The sequence below is a fragment of the Eubalaena glacialis genome, chromosome 7 (genome assembly GCF_028564815.1).
Source record: "Eubalaena glacialis isolate mEubGla1 chromosome 7, mEubGla1.1.hap2.+ XY, whole genome shotgun sequence".
NCBI classification, from domain to species: Eukaryota; Metazoa; Chordata; class Mammalia; order Artiodactyla; family Balaenidae; genus Eubalaena; species Eubalaena glacialis.
Window position 1 is genome coordinate 101597869 of NC_083722.1, and position 22701 is coordinate 101620569.

General features: G+C 40.2%; 1 long non-coding RNA gene across 1 annotated transcript in view; it reads right to left on the reverse strand.

Annotated features, from left to right (window-relative positions):
• LOC133095547 (uncharacterized) overlaps positions 1-21399 on the reverse strand; it is a 76804-nt gene extending 55405 nt beyond the window's left edge. Inside the window, exon 1 of the long non-coding RNA XR_009701630.1 lies at positions 21211-21399. This is a non-coding gene — a long non-coding RNA (uncharacterized LOC133095547). The remainder of the gene's footprint in view (positions 1-21210) is intronic.
• Between the last annotated feature and the right edge of the window lie 1302 nt (positions 21400-22701).

Consider the following 22701-nt stretch of genomic DNA (forward strand, 5'->3'; position numbering starts at 1 on the left):
TTTATTTTTAGTTTTTTAAGGAACTTCCATACTGTTCTCCATAGTGGCTGTGTCAATTTACATTCCCACCAACAGTGCAAGAGGGTTCCCTTTTCTCCACACCCTCTCCAGCATTTATTGTTTGTAGATTTTTTGATGATGGCCATTCTGACCGGTGTGAGATGATATCTCATTGTAGTTTTGATTTGCATTTCTCTAATGATTAATGATGTTGAGCATTCTTTCATGTGTCTGTTGGCAATCTGTATATCTTCTTTGGAGAAATGTCTATTTAGGTCTTCTGCCCATTTTTGGATTGGGTTGTTTTTTTTTGCTTGTTTGTTTTTTTATAAATTTATTTATTTTATTTATTTTTATTTTTGGCTGCGTTGGGGGGTCTTCATTGCAGTGCGCGGGCTTCTCACTGCGGTGGCTTCTCTTGTTGTGGAGCACGGGCTCTAGGCGCATGGACTTCAGTAGTTGTGGCACACGGGCTCAGTAGTTGTGGCTCGCGAGCTCTGGAGCACAGGCTCGGTAGTTGTGGCGCACAGGCTTAGTTGCTCTGCGGCATGTAGGATCTTCCCAGGGCTCAAACCCGTGTCCCCTGCATTGGCAGGTGGATTCTCAACCACTGTGCCGCCAGGGAAGCCCCGGGTTGTTTGTTTTTTTTAATGTTGAGCTGCGTGAGCTGCTTGTAAATTTTGGAGATTAATCCTTTGTCAGTTGCTTCATTTGCAAATATTTTCTCCCATTCTGAGGGTTGTCTTTTCGTCTTGTTTATGGTTTCCTTTGCTGTGCAAAAGCTTTTAAGTTTCATTAGGTCCCATTTGTTTATTTTTGGTTTTATTTCCATTTCTCTAGGAGGTGGGTCAAAAAGGATCTTGCTGTGATTTATGTCATAGAATGTTCTAAGGCAGCTGAGTTTTGAAAGCAACTACACACTCACAGAAATTCTCAGGCAAGTAAGTTTCATTTAGAAATGAGAAGGTTACTGAAATTAATATAATTTGTTTTCATCATTTCCCCCACCCGCACCCCCAAAAAAGAGTAAAGAATGATTTGAACCTGCCTTGTTAACATTTGACTCAAATTGAACTGAAGCCATTAGCTCTGCGACTCTGTAGAGGATCTGACAGGGTCAGATCCGTAGGGGTTCTCTTAACCCCACAAGAGTGGTTCAACTGGTGTTTCAGGTTCCCTGTGTGTTTGCTCCACCCTAGAGAAAGGTCCCTGGGGACTCACTTGATGGCCCTTTCCAGGCCGGCAATAAGATTGCAATTGGAACTCAGTTTAAAAACTAAAGAATTGCTTGTCATTTCAGCAAATCTCTCTGAGCACGATTTTCCTCCTTGGTAAAATGAAGATAATTCCCCATGCCCTACTTTTGCACAAGAATGTTTGTGGGGGGGCGGGGGAAATCAGACAATAAGGAACGTGAATTGAACATTTCCCATGATCTAGACCCTCTTCACGCATTACAAGCTTCATTCCACCAAATCCTCATAATGACTTTATGAGATAGGTCCAGAGATCAGACTGAGGCTTAGAGAAGTTCAACGCCCAGCCCACGCCATATCAAGATGTGAACTGACTTCTAACTACTAAGCTAGTTGACCTCCAATACAAGATATATGAAAACAGCTGTTAAATGGTAAAACACTAGGTCAGTGTCAAATATCACTATTATCAAAACTTCCTAGTTGTGAATCTTTATTTAAAAGTTACATATGTGTATATGTGTATGTGAACATCTCCATATATTATTTTTATAAGTTTCTATCTGTGTCGATTTGGGGGAGGGATGATGTTTCTATTCAGATGACTTTTTAGAGGGCAGTGACATATGATCAGTGTAGAATATCTGGAAAATAAAGAAAAGTCTTAAGACGTACAAATGTGATGGCAAGTCACACATAGAAGCATGTTGGTATAGCAGCAACCTTCATTTCCCCAAAAAAGAAGGCCATTAGAGCACACCAGCACGTAGTTAGAACTCTGATATTTGTTAACTGAGGGTCAGGATGACATACTGACCATAGCAAGCTGTCATAGGTTTTCAGCTATAATTAGATCAGACAAATTAAAAGAATTGCATGCTAAGCAACAAAATGATTCAACAGAGGTAGGATTTAGCAGACACCTGGAGACTCTGGATTTGCTAAGATCCCTGAAGAAACGTTCATTCCTAGCAATTCCAGGTCTAGAAGAAAGGTTTCAGTGGTAGAGCAGTCTGCATGGGGTGATGCAGAAGGTATTCATTTGTAAAGAATGACCTGAGTATTGATTCAGGCGAGTGTTCATTCTGGGATCAGAGCAGAGGGTCAGAGAATTCCTAGAATTCAGAGTTGTACCTTGGATGTCAGAAGGACATTTGAGGCAGGCATGTGTGTCGAAAGCAGGAGATGGGACTCTCACAATGAGGGCCTCTTTCAAAGGAGGAGATTATTGCTAGAAGTGAGCAGTCAGGAATGTCTGGCTGTGCTTTTAGGTAACTGCTGGAAGGCAGAAATCTAAGGCACGAACTGGACGATGCCACAGGACTGGAAAGACTTCCAAGGAGCCGGTTGAGAATGTGTTCAGAGGCGAAAGAATCTCCCCATGACGTCAAATGTATCTGCCCCTATCTCCATTCCTATCAAAAACGGAGGCCCGTTTTGTCTTTCCCTGAGCTCTCTTCAATTCCTTTCTAATGTCAACTTCGCTCACACTGAGAGGAATGACACGTTCATATGGTTTCCCCGGACAGGGTCTGGGGGAAGGCCCTTCCCCAGGTTCAGGGGCTGCAATGAACCCTCTGAAACCACCACTTTTTCATTCAAACGTAATCCTAAACCATCTCTGTCCCCCCTTGATTCTTTCTATGGCATCCTTAGCTACTAACTCGGAAAGGGAAAATTCCAGGAAAAAATATGATCGTGGTGGGGTACACACACACAAACACCCCACACCCTCCAAGTGCCCCCAGTGACATGTTAAGCACTTTTCCCAAGATTGTGAACAAAGTTCCCCAATCCCATTAATCCTACCCTTTGTTCTTTTGTAAGCACGAGCAATCCAGTTCTCTGATTCCTGGGCAGTTATAGGCCACACGTGGAAGAAGAGAAAGAACTGACCTTAATCTCTTTCAAGAAAACTTTCCAGGGACTTCCCTGGTGGCGCAGCGGTTAAGAATCCACCTGCCAATGCAGGGGACATGGGTTCGAGCCCTGGTCCGGGAAGCTCCCACATGCCACGGAGCAACTAAGCCCGTGCGCCACAACTACTGAGCCTGCGCTCTAGACCCCGCGAGCCACAACTACTGAGCCCATGTGCCACAACTACTGAAGCCCATGCCCCTACAGCTCGTGCTCTGCAACAAGAGAAGCCACTGCAGTGAGAAGCCTGCACACCACAACGAAGAGTAGCCCCTGCTCGCAGCAACTAGAGAAAGCCCGCGTGCAGCAACGAAGACCCAACGCAGCCAAAAGTAAATAAATAAAATAAATAAATTTATTAAAAAAAAGAAAACTTTCCTGCGCTGACAGTTCACGTAATTCTGTGACCTGAATCCTCTTAGACACTTAGTATAGACTTAACTATACTACACTTATGTTACATATAAGGGAGCATGAACTTTGTCGCTCAAACGAAATAATTTACTTAAACAATAGGCACCAAGTCTTACCCCTTAAGCACAGAAGGTGCTTAATACATCCATTAATTTAAAAAACACAAACCCTAGCATGTCTGAAATATCAGGAAAGGAAGTTTTCAATTCATGTAATTGTTTCCTATTACACACTAACCAAACAGTAATTTGACCTTACCCCAGTCTTCCTTTCCTTAAAAAAAAGAAAAAAGAAAAAAAGCCTTTTCAATTTTCATTTCTCATAGGCAGTTTTAATACAGAACCACTAAAAAGGAATCAAACAGGGAGATTTATGCTGCTCAGGCAACAAAATTAGCAAACAATGAAAGCCGTATGAGGTGCTAAAGGTTAAAAATAGAAATATAAACTGTAATCCTTGCCTTCAGTGCTTTACCACCAAATAATCACTGTTATCCACTGCTTCATTCGTTCTTTGCCTCATGCTAGCAACTTTACAGCTGTTCTCTCCTTCCCTCTTATTCCAATAATTTCTTCATTCATCAATAGTAACCATCAACCAACGCTTCTTATCAACTGCATAGTGACCATAGCGTCATCACAAGTTACCTCCTATAGGTTATCTCACTATTGTATCGGTAAGCCCAACAAAATGCTATTTTTAGAGCAAAGAAGCACATTTAATTACACAGGGCACTTAAATCATCCAGCCTCCTAATCCCAATTTTGAAATGCCTATATCCTTACTCTCAGAAAAAAATTCACACATTGGTCAATCATTTCACACAAGAAGGGAGTTCGGTGCTAATATTCAATAAACTTTCTTTCAAAGAAATTTGGATATTTTCTCAGTAACGCTTTTTTTTTCTCCCTTTAGATTATGAAAAATAGAGAGCTGTTCATTTACTGAGTACATTTAAAATTAATTTTGACTTCCTGTATTTCTGTTTACACATGTTATTAGTTATGGGCAAAAACTATTCAGGGTATAGTTAATGAGATATTTTTCTCAAGTGATCATATTAAGTTTCCTATGAGGAGATTGGACTTGCATTTTTGATGCGTTCATTTAAATTTCAGGATGAATATTCTGAAGAAGAAAAGATATTCTGATACAAACTTAGGAAGTAAATTGGATTTCTTTTTTTGTTTCCATTTCTTAAATGAGATCTAGCTAAGACTAAGTTCTACTCCACGTCTGATAGTAATGAAACTGCTTCCTCTTTTTTCTAGCATTCTATGTCATTCTTCCCTGATTGCCAAATAGACGTTTTATTTTTATACATAGCCATGTCTATGTTAAACACAGTATATGTTTTAAGATAATTTAATAAACACTGTAAAATACTTAGGTGGATGTCTTCCCCAGGAAGGGTCAGAGGGTTGACCCAAGTTGGGGCCATTTATGGTGACGACCTAGCAAAATAATCAGGAAGAAAAACTATTCCAAGTTCCTGTTCTAGTGATTTCATCTACAGAATGCCAGCTGGTTTCAGCATTTCCCTGTTTATATGAATACTAATTTCAAGCTTTTCAAAAAGACCTTATTTGATTCAAGAAAGTCAGGAATAGGACATGAGCGGGTGGTCCAGTGTCTAATGCAGCCTATGTGCCTCAGGTTTAAAACCAACTGGTGAGATTCTGGCATCTGCAGAAGTCTATGGGATCTTTATTCTTGGCTATATAATCTTCCAGATTAAACCAGAAATAATCTGTGTGCACCCCTAGAAAGTAAATAATCAGACATAGCACTGCTCTTCCCCATTTCCTACTCTCACACGTGACTTTGCATGTGATTATCTAAAGCCTGCAGGCCTGATATTTTCCCTAAAATCCTGCCATTACAAGTATTATATAACCAGCCCGCTGTTGTTTCCAATTTAAAAATATTTTTAAAAAGTGACAAAACCAGCCTGCAATAAATGTGATTTAAGGATAAGTCTCTAAGTAACCTCACCAAGAGATTCTGAGGTAGATCTAAAACCCTTTCTTCCAACTCTTTGCCCAATTGATCCATCTTTAAATACTTTAAAATACATTATGTATAGTAAAGAAATATTTCTGACCTGAGTATATGGAGGTTCCCTGGGACTGAGGGAAGTTCACTTGAAATAGATTTTTCTTTTTCGCAAGAATTCAGCTTTTGCAGAATTAGTTCTGATGCGAATAATATTTACATATAATTGCAAACATATTTTTTATTCTGTGTAGATTTCTAGAGATGTTGCTCAAGGAAGCAACTAATGCAAAGCTTTGTTAAGAGGAAAAAAGCATATTTAAAATTAAAAAAAAAAGTAAACACTGAAGTTACCTAAAAGGAGCCTGAACACAGAAACAGCATGGGAACATTTTTAAGAGTTGAAATGTATAAAAATATGTATATTTTTAAAAGTTCAGAAATTGATCCAAATAGATATGAGATGAAAATGACATCACAAAACAGTGTGGAAACATGGACAATTCAATACTTGACATTGAGATAACTGGGTAACATTTTAGGGGGAAAATTCATATCTTACTCCAGGAAAATTTCCAAATGGATAAAATATTTGAAGACACACAATGAAAAGTACTCAAGCCCTAGAAGAAAAACAGGATGCTCTCTTAATGATCTTGGAGTAGAGTTGCCCTTTCCAACAATGAGTCGAATCCAAAAGCCATAAAAGAAAATACTGATAAATTCAAATACATAAAAATAAAACTTTTGTGTCAAAAGCCATCCCCAGCAAGTCAAAAAACAAATGAGAATGTAAGATAAAAATATTTCCAACTCATATTACTAATGAAGATCTTACCTTCCTAATATAAAAGAGCTTTTTCAAATAAGGGGAAAAAAGGACTAACAGTCCAATAGAAAATCTTAAAAGAGATAAACAATGAAAAATTGAGATACCATTTTTCTCCAATCACTCACCAAAAAAATCTAAAAGATCGATAACACCAAATGGAAAATAAACATTCTCATATATTGCTGATGGAAGGGTAAATGAGTGCAATCTTTAAATTAGTGCAAACACAGGGCATTTTTGCAATAGCTACTAAAATGTCTAATGACTGTATCTTTGACTAGCAATTCTACCTTTCTGGGTATACTTGGGAAGTAACCGCCCATAAGGTTGTTCACTGCAGAACTGTTTATTAAAAACAACCCGAATGTCAAATAAATTATGGTACATCCATACAGTGTAATACGATACAGCTGTACATGAAAAAACAAAAGTGAAAGGATTTGCGTATTGATACAAAAAGATCTCCAAGAAATAAGTGAGAAAAAAGTGAAGGCTTTTTTTTCAACAGTGTACTCGAGACTTTACCTTTTGTGTAAAAAGAAACAAGCCCATATCGAAATTTGCTCATATGTGCTAAAGAACTCATGTATACACACACACAAGTAATAATAACTTCCAGGGTGTGCCATCTGTGTGCACGGTCTAGGATGGTTGAGAATTAGGTGGATGGAGAACAGGATGGGACGAGAGATATATAATTTTTGGATTCCTTGATTTTTTTTCAATAATGTACTTATTACCTAAAAGTTGGATTAAAAATTCCTCCCCCATAGTGCTCTGCACCCTCCACAATGTTACAAGGTACAGAGTTGACTTGCTATGCTTGAGACTTCTCCAAGGGCAGATGTTATGTATCCCCAGTGCCCCTCATCAAACCTAATACTTAGTAGATGCTCAAGAAAATGTTTGTTGAACCAAATAAATGTACAATTCATAATGTTTAAAAAAAAATAATGTACATATTACCTATTCAAATAGTACTGAATAAGCATAAATTACTCTTTTTACCCAATCTAAGCCTAGTAGATGATTACATTTACTTTACTTCTGGTTATTTATCTCTCTTTTTTTTTAATTAATTAATTTATTTTTGTCTGCCTTGGGTCTTAATTGCTGCACGCAGGCTTTCTCTGGTTGCGGCGAGCGGGGGCTACTCTTCGTTGCAGTGTGCGGGCTTCTCATTGCGGTGGCTTCTCTAGTTGCGGAGCACAGGCTCTAGGTGCGAGGGCTTCAGTAGTTGTGGCGCACGGGCTTAGTTGCTCCGTGGCATGTGGGATCTTCTCGAACCCATGTCCCCTGCATTGGCAGGCAGATTCTTAACCACTGCGCCACCAGGGAAGTCCCTGGTTGTATATCTCTTTAATGACACATTTTCTAAAACTGCACGTTGTGCTAGAAATTGAAAATTAATTAGGTTTGGTTGAAATTTATTATTGAAAGAGTAAATTGCAAAAATCATTTAAATTATATATTTGACTTTTCTTAGTCAATTTAGGCTTTCCTTGTACAACTCTGTCCTTATGTCTCAGCTTCAAATAAAATCATTCCATTTTGCTTAGAAATATATGAGAACATTCACTGATCAAGGAACCTAACCTTGTCACTGAAGAATTTTAATCAATTTGAAGCTTTTACAAACATATAAGCATGTCAAAGGTTTTTTTTTTTAATGTTAAACTTTACATTTTTTATCATGTGCATGAGGTTTGACTGAAGAAGTTAATTGGCCATCTGCATTTCTTATCCATTTTTCCTCCTTCTTAAGTGGAATATAATATCTTACTTTTACCCTAAGATTAAAAATCATTTCCTCAAGTGGTAGGAAATTGTCTTCGGCACCTGCATGGACATATTCCTGCCTATATAATATTATCACCAAACTACACCATATTTATCTTAGAGATCTTTTGACTCTTTACCTTTAAATACAATAATTTTTTTTTTTTTAAACTTGACACAATTATGATTTTATCCCAGTTCATTCCAAACACAATTTAAACTTCAAGAACTGCCTTAAAAAGAAGCCTGTTCCGGGCTTCCCTGGTGGCGCAGTGGTTGAGAATCTGCCTGCCAGTGCAGGGAACGCCGGTTCGAGCCCTGGTCTGGGAAGATCCCACATGCCGCGGAGCAACCAGGCCCGTGAGCCACAATTACTGAGCCTGCGCGTCTGGAGCCTGTGCTCCGCAGCAAGAGAGGCCGCGATAGTGAGAGGCCCGCGCACCGCGATGAAGAGTGACCCCCGCTCGCCCCAACTAGAGAAAGCCCTCGCGCAGAAACGAAGACCCAAGACAGCTAAAAATAAAATAAATAAATAAATAAAAATTTAAAAAAATATATATATATATATTTAAAAAAAAAAGAAGTCTGTTCCTCCACCGGCCTCCAGATATCTGCCCTCAACCCACCCTGCAGGTATCTTTTGAAACACTTCCCCTAATTATTAAATAATTAATTGTATGATTTGTCGTTTCATGTTTTGTCTCCCCGATAGAATACAAGGATATGAACCAAATCTCTCCTATTTGCCACAATATATTCCCCAGGCCGGAAGAAAGTGTAACAAGGGGCCTTGTACATAGTACATTCTCAATATACATTTGTTGAATAAGTGGACAAATGAATTGCCTTTGTTTCTCCCCAACATCTTTTCATGTGTTAGAAATCTAAGCTCCTGGAGGTCGAGGCTGTCTCAAAGGAGTTGGGAAGGTATAGCTAGCACAGCACCGAACCAAATTATATAGCTTATTCATTTATTACGAATGAAGCAATCATGTATCAGTGGCAACAGTAATATTGACAGACCCAGAACTCAACATCCTTGAAATAATAGAACTTGGCTGGCTTGCTTAGAAATAATGCTGAAAATTTCAAAATATATTTTATACCAATAATCCTGACAACTAGCACTTCTTACACTTTATTCAGAATATCAACTAAAGCCATGAGGTGTTACCTATCTCCAAAATAAGTTCTAGATGGAATCCATTTTACCTCCAGCTGGCAGTTTTTTGGGTTTTTTTTTTCCCAGAAAGACCAGCAAAATTGAGCCAGCATTGGATATTAAAAATATTTACAGGATGTACAAAGGGAAAGTATATCTTCCGTTGAAAATGGTTTAATTTTCCTTGGGTTGTTATAATGACAATTTCCTTAACCTGATAAGATAACAGATTTTTAAATGTAATCATGTATTTATTTTACGGTTTGCACAAGATGTACCTTTAGTACATCCAGATTTTCATAACCCATCAAACAGTTTTTCAGTATGTGTTATGGCAGGATATTCTAGAACTGCCAAGAAAAGTAAATTCACAGAGCTGCCTGCAACTCACTAACTATAACAAATTAGCATAAGCAGCCCCATTTTAGAAGGAATGGCTTTTACAAGTTACACAGAAAAATAATGTGATTTTGCATTTATATCATTAAAAACTGTTCATACAGTACACGGTTTTATCATGAATATTAAACATAGCCCAGACTGTTTAACATAGCTAGTTAGTCTATTTGAGGTGGAACTCCTTAATGAAACCGAACTGGTTATGGTCTTAAGAATAACTAGGAAAACTAGCTTACACGTACCTATTTTTACGGATTTGTTTCTACTTTTAAAAAAAATGCATATCGAATAAAACCTTTCAACACTTGTCAGCTCTCCTGTGAACATACCATATAAATGGACCGGCACCGACTGCCAGGAAAAAATAAAGGCCAAATTACTCTCTTCCACCCATGCTGTGAAGTTCAGAGAGAAATCTGTCCTAGAGCCGTTACAGATAGCATACAATGAGCCATTTAGAGAGAACCGAAGGATGGATAAAATTCTTCAGATTTCTCTGCACAATAGCAAAGATCTTATTTTTTTAGTCACCCTCACAATTTGAAATGCCTCTGGCTGGTTGTTCACAGCACAAAGCAAAGGTGCGTATTTTCCAATATCTAACTTGCTTAAGTTCTATTAATTCCAGCGAAAGGAGTTAATAAGTGCAAATGGCAAAGGAAACTATGACTGCAGGCTTACATTATTACAAACACATCCACAGCGCAATCGGTGGCCAGTGCAGTACTAAAGAGGAATATCATTAGTACCCAGAGTAAATGAGAAACTAAAGAGAGTCAGAATCCGTGCTGTACACTATTCTGGTAAACATGGAACCATTAGGTGATGGTTTATAAGCACCTTAAGAGTATTTTCTTTTTACAGAACCTAACACGGCAGCTCCTGAATTTTGTAAACACGGCAGCTTACAACGCAGGACCATCCTTCGGACCCCTCCACTCTGGAGGATGCAGAGAGGAGGAAAAGACCATTAGGCTCAGCCTGCTTTAGGAGGGGCGTCGGGAGTGTGGGGGGCAGGGAAAAAGCAGGGGTGGAGGCCGAGATGCAAACTCAATAAGGTTTAAAGAGGAATTAGGAGATGCCTGTCCTGCCACCAGCCACCACCAAACGACTCATTTCTCAGTCGGACTGCAGACTTTAATTTAGCTCTCCTTTCTTCCTCGGACTGAAAATGTCAAACTCAATCCTTCATTCTCCCAAATCCCTTTTCCCAAAGCGCTTTCCCACCTGTGTTCCCGGTTGAAGTGAAAACACCTGACTGCCCATCATAGAAATCTGGGGCTGTCCCAGTTACAGCCCTTTCAATCCATCACCAACTCCTGCTGAATCTGCCTTTTAAGTAACTTTAAAATGTCTGCCGTCTTCTCCCTCCCTACCATGGCCGTCTAATTCAAGCCAGTACCAGTCTCCTCAGCTATCTCCCTGACTCCACTCGCACCCCCTTCCAACTCATTTCTTTTAAACACTGGCTATATCATTCCCAAGCTTAATGCCTGACTTATTTTTTCCCATCTTATTTTGATCCCAGTTTACCTCCCTCATTTTTTTTAATATATATTTTTTAAATTAATTATTTATGTATTTATTTTTGGCTGCGTTGGGTCTTCATTGCAGTGTGCGGGCTTTCTCTAGTTGCAGCAAGCGGGGGCTAATCTTCATTGTGGTGTGCGGGCTTCTCATTGCGGTGGCTTCTCTTGCTGCGGAGCACAGGCTCTAGGTGCGTGGGCTCAGTAGTTGTGGCTCGCAGGCTCAGTAGTTGTGGCTCACGGGCTCTAGAGCACAGGCTCAGTAGTTGTGGCGCATGGGCTTAGTTGCTCCGCAGCATGTGGGATCTTCCCGGACCAGGGCTCGGACCCATGTCCCCTGCATTGGCAGGCGGATTCTTAACCACTGCGCCGCCAGGGAAGTCCCAACCTCCCTCATTTTATCTTGAACTTCTCCTGCACACAAACACCACAATGCTTTACTTTTCGGTTGCCGAGAGCAGCAGACTGGACCGAAACTTAAAGCCTTTGCATCTTTCTTTTTTCCTCTGCCAGGAATACTTTCCTTCTCCATTTGCCTGGTCTGCACCACCTCATCATCCCTTTTGCCTCAGGGTGGAAAGCCCTTCCTTCAGGACGCCCCCCTCACCTCCAGTGCCAGCAGCTGCTGTGGTCCCCACATACACCTTCCTCATAACACTCGGGCTGAAAGTGGCTGTTTCCTCTATCAGATTGTGAGCACCTGTGAGCTGGGTTCATTGTTCACCGCCGCCTGGGCCCGGCACATAGTAGGCCTTTTAAAATAATGGTTAAATCCACAAAACTAAGTATAACATCCAGGATAGAATCCAACTAAATGCATTTCATACAACTCAAGCGTAACCAAGTGAAGTTTTCTAGCTGTTTCAAGTCATTTGGAAAGATCAGGGTGTCGCAAACCCACCAGATTATAAGAATGATTTGAGTCACTTGTTAAAATGACAGAGTTCTATCTCTGAAAGAGACACCCAAAAAACTGGGAAAAGTGTTTGAATCTGACTGATTCTGAAGAAGAGAAATGGAGATCAGGACCAGGAATGAACTGGCTTTTCACTGTATACTCTTTGGATTTTTCTTTAAAAAATACGCACACACACACACACATATATATACATACACACATATATATGGAAAGTAAATATATTTACCTTACATGTGTTATATATTCACATATTGCTGGAGGAATATACACATACCAAAAAAATCCAGTAACACTCATCACCTCCTCCAGAAGGTGAATTGGGATGTTGGGAGGACAAGGTTGGGAAGGAGACTTTTCGATGACATTCTTTTATATCTTTTGGGATTTCTAATCATGTTCAATGTATGACCTGGTCAAGAATTTTAAAAATTAAGCAGAAATACAGATTTTTAGGCCCCTCCCTGGAGACTCTGATTCATGAAGCTAGAGGTGGAGCATGGAAATCTGTATTTTTAACGAACTCCCCAGGCAACACTAGGTAAACGATCAGGAAAGTTTGGCGAACAGGATTAAGGTGGGACTTTACATTGGTGGTCATGTAATCCAGTAGTTCCCAAATCTTGGTATCATCTCTGATTTAATCAGAATATTGGGGGTTAGGGTGGGGCAGGGAAACCATGTTTAAAGCTCCTCAGGTGAGTCTGTTGTACAAGTGCTTGCCGCTTGCGTTGAGACTACTGCCCTAGCGCAGTCAATCACTCAATCAATACGTGAATTTCTCCTCAATCTTGTATGCACAGAAATGTCTCTATCACTTGATGGCCAACCCCAGTGATTCCCACCTCCTGGTGTTCACACCCATATGTTGTCCCCACCCATAGTGAATAGGAGTGACCTGTATAACCTGTAGGATATTGTGGAGATGGTGGAGCGTGACTTCTCATGCTAGGTTATAAAAGACATCGTGGCTTCTGTCTTGCTCTCTCTTGGGTCATCCACTCTGGAGAAGGCAGCTACCATGTTGTGAGGACATGTAGGAAGCCACATGTTTAGCTGTTAAATCCTCTTGCTAAAAGCCAGCAATGACTTGCAGGTCATGCAATTAAACCATCTTGAAAGTGGATTTTCCAGCCCCAGTCAAGCCTTCAGACGACTGCAGCCTTGGCTGTCATCTTAACTGCGAGCTCATACAAGATCATGACACAGAACCAAGCTACGGCACTCTTCCATTCCAGACCTATTGAAACCATGTGTAGGAATGTTTATTATTGTTTTAAACTGCTAAGCTTTGGGGGAAGTTGTTACGCAGACTTAGATAACTAATACAACCATATTTTCCCATACGTTTAGTTCTTACCAGTGGCCCCATTTCCATTTCATTTTTATCTCCCAACTGGCAAAAATGTTGCAGTTTCTTAAGCCTACAACTAAGGTACTGTAATGTGATACTTGCTTTCACAGGCTGAGTGTCAGCTCAGAGCGCCGTCACAGACTTTCTGACTTGGGCAGTGCTACTTCTTCAGTCATGTTGGTCAGCCGTGTAAAGACCTGAAAATTCTGCTTCCTGTGGTTCCCTGAGATGTGGCTTGAGAGGATGGGGAAAAACCAAGAGATCTTTTATGTGCTAATGAAGTGCTAAGCATTTGTCCACTGCAGGCCCAATTCTGGCATTTTTCAGCCTACTGAAGCCTCTCTCTGACCTTTCTCTAGAAATGGAGAGCAGGAGGGCTCTAAGTGACTTTAGCTTGTGACACAGGATCCATTCACTGTGCTCTGCTAAGCTCTAGAGCCGGACCTGAAAATACTGGTCTCTATGTTGACCGAGGAGATGTGCACCCAATTTGCATCTGGTGAATTGTGTATGTTGACGTCACCAGTATCACGAAGAGTATGCCTTACCCAATTACCCTCCAAGTCCTAGGAGTACTTTAGATGGAAGCCAGCACCCTCTCTCTCCTTCATGTCACCTACAAGAATCACATTTGATTTCACTAATGAATTATCAGCTAAAGACTTAAAACAAATATGTGCATGTCCCCTCTTCCTCTTTTCTGGCAGTTTCTGATAGTTATGGTCACTTGGTCTAGATCTGCGTGGACACCTGATGACTTAAAACTCCGAAATTCTATACCCACTGGTGTGACTCTGCTTGCACAGAAAAGCAAAAGTCCATTTGTGGAACATCAAAAGGAGTTAGGAGAATGTGGGCTGTGTGTTTCATGGTGTTGCCTAGCAATATGGTTAGGGCACAGGAATCACAGAGAGGGTGAAATTCTCACCCACAAGGAAATCATATTATTCATAAACACACACACTCACTCACATACACACACACTCACTCACTCACATACACACACATCTGACATCTCTGGAAGAATGTAATAAACTATGAGTACAGCATTATAGTGACAAGTAGAACAGTCTTCAGAGCACTGTAGAATAAACATGCTAGCTGATCTGTTATTTATGTTTCAATGTCTTTGTGAGTATATCTATCACTTGAACAAAATATTATATGCCTTTGAGTGGAGTTTACAACTACCCTCATTGACATGAGCCCTGCCAATATATGTAAAACCCACATTTTAGAATAAATGTTAATATGTAAAAGTATAGGAAGAAGTACTCAGTATATAGAAACAACTTTAACTCCTTTGCTCATCCTCATTTCCAAATATTGAGGTTTACCATTAATTTTCATAAGAGCCAAGTATAGTGGTACAAAGCTTGATCATCAAAGGCAGACACTTGATTTCAAATCCTGACTCTGTCTTTTGCCATCTTAGTTAATTGCCCTGAACCTGACGTTCCTCATCTGTGAGTTGAAAATAACAGAAATATTTAACTTACAGGGCTGTTGCGAGGATTAAAATAAGGGAATCCACGTACATGGCAGAGACAGGGGTGGACACTCCGTAACCTTTCTACTCCTTGTTAGTGTTACTCTGCAGAAGGCCTCTTGATTGTCTTTCAATAAACACAGAGGCCACCAGTTAACCCAAGCAATGGGATCGGTAGGGTTTCTGCCTACAAGAACGCTGTTCAGGTGTCAGAAAGGGGAAATTATGGCCTCCAGTTCCTCCCCTGCCTGAAAGGAGAGGTGAGAAGTCACCCTACTCTTTCCTCTCGCAGCCCAATCAGTGATTCTTCCAAAGTCAGAGAGCCAACCAACTCGGTTCTAAGAATGAGACCCAAGACTAGAATGTGACCACTCACTAAAGGAAAACCCCACCCTGAGGCTACACAGCCTAGCGACCTCCCAGCTCCAGGCTCCCCTCTTAGAACAACTTGCTCGTCCATACTGCATCCTCCCAGGTTACCAGAATGGAGGTCCCCTAAAAAGACTTCCCTCTTTCTTCTTTCCAGCTAACCTTGGAAATGTTCTCAGGTTTGGGTAGAACTGTGGTTTCCTGGATACATATTTCTTCCCCAGGCTGTGCTGAGGGGAACTGGCAGCGGGGAAAGCAGGGAGGCATCATCTGTCTCCAATGCTCGAGTTTCAAGCTCTAGTCCCCAGCAGTGTTTGTCTCTTAAGATCTAGGTGAGAAAGAATCAGAATAGCTGAGCTGCCAGCCTACACCTGGGGAGAGGTAAGTAATTAGCAGAGCTCCCTAAGCAGCACTGAGCAAAAACAATCTGCGTGCCCTACTAGGCAAAAGATGAACAGTGAGTGATTTGTGAGAACAAGAAAATTATATGGATTCTATTTATTCATTTTATATGTGAATCAATAAATAGTTTTAAAAAGATATTTTAGTCTGTTCCTAATATCCTTTTACTTGCATGAATTTGCGATTTTTTTTTCCTTTTGAACTATTTTGAACAGAATTAAATTACAAGTGCTATGGTTACTTACAATGGTTTAGAAAATTCCATTTATTGAGATAAGAATAAATTTTTTCTTTGGCTTTTAAAAGTCCTTGAAACAACAGTTAGAAAATATAATGGAAGAAAGGACCCCATTTGTATTAGCAATAAAAAGATTGAATTCCTAAGAATAAACTTTTAAAGCTACTGAGGTTCAAAAAGAAGACTTGAACAAAGGGAAGGATATCCATGATTTTAGGTAAAAAGGCTTTATAAAGATGTCATTATTGGGCTTCCCTGGTGGCGCAGTGGTTAAGAATCCGCCTGCCAAAAAAAAAAAAAAAAGAATCCGCCTGCCAATGCAGGGGACATGGGTTCGAGCCCTGGTCTAGGAAGATCCCATATGCCGCGGAGCAACTAAGCCCGTGCGCCACAACTACTGAGTCTGCGCTCTAGAGCCTGAGAGCCACAACTACTGAGCCCACGTGCCACAACTACTGAAGCCTGCGTGCCTAGAGCCCATGCTCTGCAACGAGAGAAGCCACCACAATAAGAAGCCTGTGCACCGTAACCAAGAGTAGCCCCGGCTCGCCACAACTAGAGAAAGCCCACGCGCAGCAAAGAAGACCCAACGCAGACAAAAATAAATGAATAAAATAAATTTTAAAATAAATAAATAAAAATTAAAATGTCATTCTTCCTAAATTACCTATACATGTAAAAAAAAAAACTCAATTTTAAAAAGGTTTTTTTTTTAAATGATACAAGTTGATTATAACATTAATATGGAAATATAAACAAGCAAGTGTATGCAGGAAAATCCTGAAAAAGGGAAGCAAGGGTTGCCTAGCTGTGTTAGATAGTAAAATGTAAAGCTACAATAATTAAAAAGGCATGGTACCTGAACAGACAGGGAGCTCAGTGGCACAGAAATGGACTCAGATACAAAAAGACATTTAGTATGAGATAAAATGGCATCTTTTATCAGTGGAGAGAGATGGCTTATCCAATAAATGGTGTGCAAACAACCGAGCAGTCCTCTGGGGGGAAAATTTTAAGTTGGATCCAAACCTTATACCTTTTGCCATGATAAATTCCAGATGGAGTAACATTTTTAGAAATAAAGAAAATCCTGAGCATGCCAGAATAAATTGTTAGATAATTTTTTACATGATCTTAGAGAACAGTAGGCCCTTTGAAATATAGAAAAAAGTCAGAATCCATAAAAAAAGTTGATTTATACATAAAGTCAAATATTTCTGTATGGCAAAACAACAACAACAAACACTGGCAAAGTTGAAAGACAACAAACTTTAAAAAAATGCCATTCTTATAACAGATAAAGGATTCCTACAAATTAATAAGAAAAAGATCAATGTTTCCATTTTAAAAGACAGTTTGCAGAAAAAGAAATAAGTGGAAAAAAGCTCTAGTTCACTCATAATAAGATATCATTTTCACCTATCAGATTGGGAAAGATTAAGTAAAATTCACTGTTGGAGAGAGCATGGTCAAACAGGTACTCCAGTTTTACTGCTGAAAGTTTAAATCGTTACACCACCATCACAGGCAATTTGGCAATATATATCAAAATTATAAATGGACGTATACTATGCCACAGCAATTTCACTTGCAGGGATTTATCCTGCCTATGTGCTCAAGCATGTGTGAAATAATCTGAATACTAAGTTATTTAATACATAATTTTCTGTAATAGCAAAAGATGAGGAACAATCTAAGTGAATATTAATAGGAAATAAATAAATCAGTTCCATCAATACAATGGAATATTATGCAGCTGTTAAAAGAGATGGGGAGGGCTTCCCTGGTGGCGCAGTGGTTGAGAATCTGCCTGCCAATGCAGGGGACACGGGTTCGAGCCCTGGTCTGGGAAGATCCCACATGCCACAGAGCAACTGGGCCCGTGAGCCACAACTACTGAGCCTGCGCGTCTGGAGCCTGTGCTCTGCAACAAGAGAGGCTGCCATAGTGAGAGGCCCGCGCACCGCGATGAAGAGTGGCCCCCACTTGCCGCAACTAGAGAAAGCCCTCGCACAGAAACGAAGACCCAACACAGCCAAAAATAAATAATAAATAAAAATTAAAAAAAAAAGGGATGGGGAAGCCCTTTATGTACTGATGTGAAATGATTTCCATGATCTATTGCACAGAAAAAGGTAAATGAGGACCTGCGGTCATCAGTTATGAGACAGAAAAGAGACAACTGGGAAAGAGATTGTCACTGCACATCCCTTTATCTTCGGAAATGTGAGCCCTGTTAATGTATCACTTAGTCCAGAAATAAATAGATAAAATTTTAAATAAAAGCCTTTGCCATTTTGATGGTTTTTATGAAAACAGTTCAGTATTTTACTTGGTATTTTGACAATCCTGCTACAGCAAATAGCTAAAGATCTTTCAGGACTTTCATGTTATCTTTGTTTTTATGGAGTTGGGTTTTAAATATAAATCCTCCAAGAAAGGAGAATGCCAAAGAAAGCCCATTTCTTCCGAATGTGTAATTTTCTACTGCCTGATTCTATTTCTATTACCTGATTTAATTTTTCACGTTAGAGCTCGTGGCAGGCAGAATTCTGTGATGGCCCCACAATCACATAAATTTTGTTAGACCAAAGCCACGCTCACTTGTTCACGTGTTGTCTGTGACGACTCTTCCGCTGCAGTAGAGCTGAGTAGTCTTGACAAGAAGCCACACGGCCTGAAAAACCTGCAATCTTTACTATTTTCCCTTTATAGAAAAAGTTTGCCAACCCCTGTTTAAACCATTTTGAGTTGGGTCTCCTCTTATTTGCATCCTGAAAGCATTCACAAAATTTTGATCTCTTTCATTCTGATGAAAAGTGAAATTACACTAAACCAAAACAGATCATAATGACTCTGCAGGTTTTTGAGTATATTTCTACTGAAGTATAGCACACATACATAAAAGTTGACAAATCATTATTGTACAGTACAATGAGTTTTCGCAAAGCAAATATACCTGTGTAACCATCACCAAAACTCAGAAGCTCCCTTGTTCTCCCTTTAGTCTCTGTATCCCTCTCCCCAAAGACACCCACTGTTCAGATTTCTATTAGAATAGATCTCCATAGACTAATTTTGACTGTTTATGAGCTTCATGTAAATGGATTTATAGTTGTGTCCTTTTGCATCTGACTTCTTTTGCTCAGTGTTTTGTTCGTAAAATTCCTCTATGTTTTTGTAGCAGTAGTTCATTCATTCTCATTGCTATGTAATAGGTCATTGTATAAGTATGTCACAGTTTATTTATCCATTCTACAGTTGATGGACATTTGAGTTGTTTCCAGTTGTTGACTATAATGAATAGTGCTGCTGTAAATAATGTAATTATTTGGTGCATATATATACACCTAAATATACATTATAGACATGTATATAAGTTACATATGTAAGTTATTGATATATATGTATATGTTATATATGTGTATGTGTATAGCTTATACACACTGTTGGAATTGTGGTTCATTCAAACGTGATTTTTACTATGGATCTGCAAGTACAATTCAATGTCAGAAAGTACATAGTTTCACTGAACAGAAATTGATCTTGTTCCCATCTTACTTTAACATCAAGATTAATTTAGCAGAGTATCAGGCTCAAAAGACTGTACGCAACCAAACGAACGATTAATTAACTGAAAGATTAAAACAATTACCAACAAGCTGATTTCCCCTCCAGAACTTACACCATTACTTTTAGGAAGTTTCAAGCTGCCTGCTTAGAGACTAATTGTTTGAGCAGCTGAATTCAAATCATTGCTTCCTTTGGAACACTGGGAAGGCTCAGATCACTTTGGCACGTTGCTAAGTCACAGAGGTGCATTTCCTGGGACACATTCCTTACTTTGAGGAAAAAGTGATGAAAAGTTATAGACAGATGAGGTGGCAGGGAGCCTCAGTAAACTGAGAGCTCCAAAATAAAAAAAAGGGCAAAATTGCTGCACTCGGGTTCCAGTGGCTTTCCTACTTAGCAACCCTGTTATTAAAAAAGCTATAGAAAATCAAGATTTCATTAAAGGGCACTTCCTCCTATTCCAGCCACCCCCGACTGGTACTTCTGCCTTGCTGTTCCCTTCGTCACTCAGGCAACATTCTCCAAGGATTTGAAAACAGTTTATCTTTTTTTTTTAAGCAGCACCCAAGGATTGCATGGATATCTTACTGTTTGATACATACCAGGAAAATTAAGAGAACAACGAGTCTATAAAGGCGATAAGGAGAGTGATTATTAGGGGTGCACATTTGACTGAAGTTCTTTTTCCACTCATCAGGTGTTATCAAACCAATAGAGAAGACTCAGTCTGATAATTATCAAGATGAGTCATCTGTAGCCACAGAGTGCTAGGGTCAAACTCAGGGCTTCGTGGTTTTGAGCTGCTGTCCTCCCAACAAGATTCCAAATTGCAAGTTGAATTCTTTTGGCCTATCTCTCCTGTTTGGTCAACTCTAAGATCAAGATTTCTTTAAGCAAGAAAGGAAGAGAGAGAGAGAGAGAGAGAGAGCGAGGGGAAGGAGAGATGGGGGAGGGAAGGAGGAAGAGGAGGAGGAGAGGATAAAAAGGTGCGCGTTCTTGGCAGAATCCTAGAAATATTTCACCGTGAATTCTACAGAGCAGAGCAGCTCAGGTCTTGTATCCCCAGGAGTCTGCTCTAGCTGTGGTGTGGGCATACCTAGGGGTCGGTTCTTCAACGTTCTTTTGAAATGTTAGTATTTTCAACCTGATAGCATCTCCCTCAAACTCCAAAGGCCAGTGACAGACTGCCAGCTATGAGGCAGCCCTTCTGTCCCTAGACTGACGACAGTCTCTCTCTAGCACACATTGTGAAAGTCTCAAGAGAAAAGAAAGTGTATCTTCATAACTGAATAACACACAGGAGAAGTGGGCAGAATATTCCAAGCTCTGGAAGTACAGATCCTGCAGCCACATGTGGCTGTCTTGTGCAGGGCAGTGCTGTCTGATTTTCAGTATCCTCTCCCACCTTAAACTAAAACCATTTCTTCCCTCATATTAACTTACAGAACAGAACTCTCCTGGTAGTTTATGGGCACCCTTAGCAATCTGTAGGCTCTGCATCTTCCATCAGTGATCATTTCTGTGTTGCAAAGCTCTTGACTCTTAGAAGCTATAAACAGTGTCTTATTTTGATTTTTAAAATCTTTTTTTTTTCTCCCCTGAACTCTTGAAAGAGAACTTTTCACAACTCAGTTTCCAGGAGCACTTACCTTGAAAGCTTTTGGCGGACATTTATTGCTCTCCGTCATACTCCTGTGAGGTGGCGAAGATCTGTTACCCCCATTTTATTGCCAAGGCAGCTGAGACAGAGCTGAGGGCTTTGCCAAAGGTCACGCACTGAGTCAGGGAAGCCCTCAGAGGCAGGACTCCGTGTTCCTGGCAGCCTTGCCAGCCTCGGCTGCCTTGTCTCGGTTTGAACTGCCTTAAAAATAGGACTTTTAAGAATTCTGATGAGTAGACTGAAACTCTGCAGTGCTTTATTAATGGTGACTTGGTAACTGCATATATTAATGTTATTCATTGACTTACAACCAAAGCCACTCATTTACTAGATGCTCAGGCTAAGAGGGACTATTTCTCTCGTTTGTCACTGACTATAATCCAACACTTCCCTGTAAGGATAGGAGAATACAGTTACATCGGACACCAAAGTAAAAGCGTGAATTGCTGTCCTTTGGGCCTCTAAGAGAATGAATCTCGACCAGAGGGCAGACAGCAGAAGCAAGAAAAACTACAATCCTGCAGCCTGTGGAACAAAAACCACATTCAGGGCTTCCCTGGTGGCGCAGTGGTTGAGAATCTGCCTGCCAATGCAGGGGACACAGGTTCGAGCCCTGGTCTGGGAAGAGCCCACATGCCGCAGAGCAACTGGGCCCGTGAGCCACAACTACTGAGCCTGCGCGTCTGGAGCCTGTGCTCCGCGACAAGAGAGGCTGCGATAGTGAGAGGCCCGCGCACCGCGATGAAGAGTGGCCCCCGCTTGCCACAACTGGAGAAAGCCCTCGCACAGAAACGAAGACCCAACACAGCCATAAATTTAAAAAAAAAAAAATTTAAAAAAACAAACAAACAAACAAAAAAACCACATTCACAGAAAGATAGACAAGATAAAAAGGCAGAGAGCTATATACCAGATGAAGGAACAAGAAAAAACCCCAGAAAAACAACTAAATGAAGTGGAGATAGGCAACCTTCCAGAAAAAGAATTCAGAATAATGATAGTGAAGATGATCCAGGACCTCGGAATAAGAATGGAGGCAAAGATTGAGAAGATGCAAGAAATGATTAACAAAGACCTAGAAGAATTAAAGAACAAACAAACAGAGATGAACAATACAATAAATGAAATGAAAACTACACTAGAAGGAATCAATAGCAGAATAACTGAGGCAGAAGAACGGATAAGTGACCTGGAAGACAGAATGGTGGAATTCACTGCTGCGGAACAGACTAAAGAAAAAAGAATGAAAAGAAATGAAGACAGCCTAAGAGATCTCTGGGACAACATTAAACGCAACAACATTCGCATTATAGGGGTCCCAGAAGGAGAAGAGAGAGAGAAAGGACCAGAGAAAATATTTGAAGAGATTATAGTTGAAAACTTCCCTAACATGGGAAAGGAAATAGCCACCCAAGTCCAGGAAGCACAGAGAGTCCCACACGGGATAAAACCAAGGGGAAACACACTGAGACACATAGTA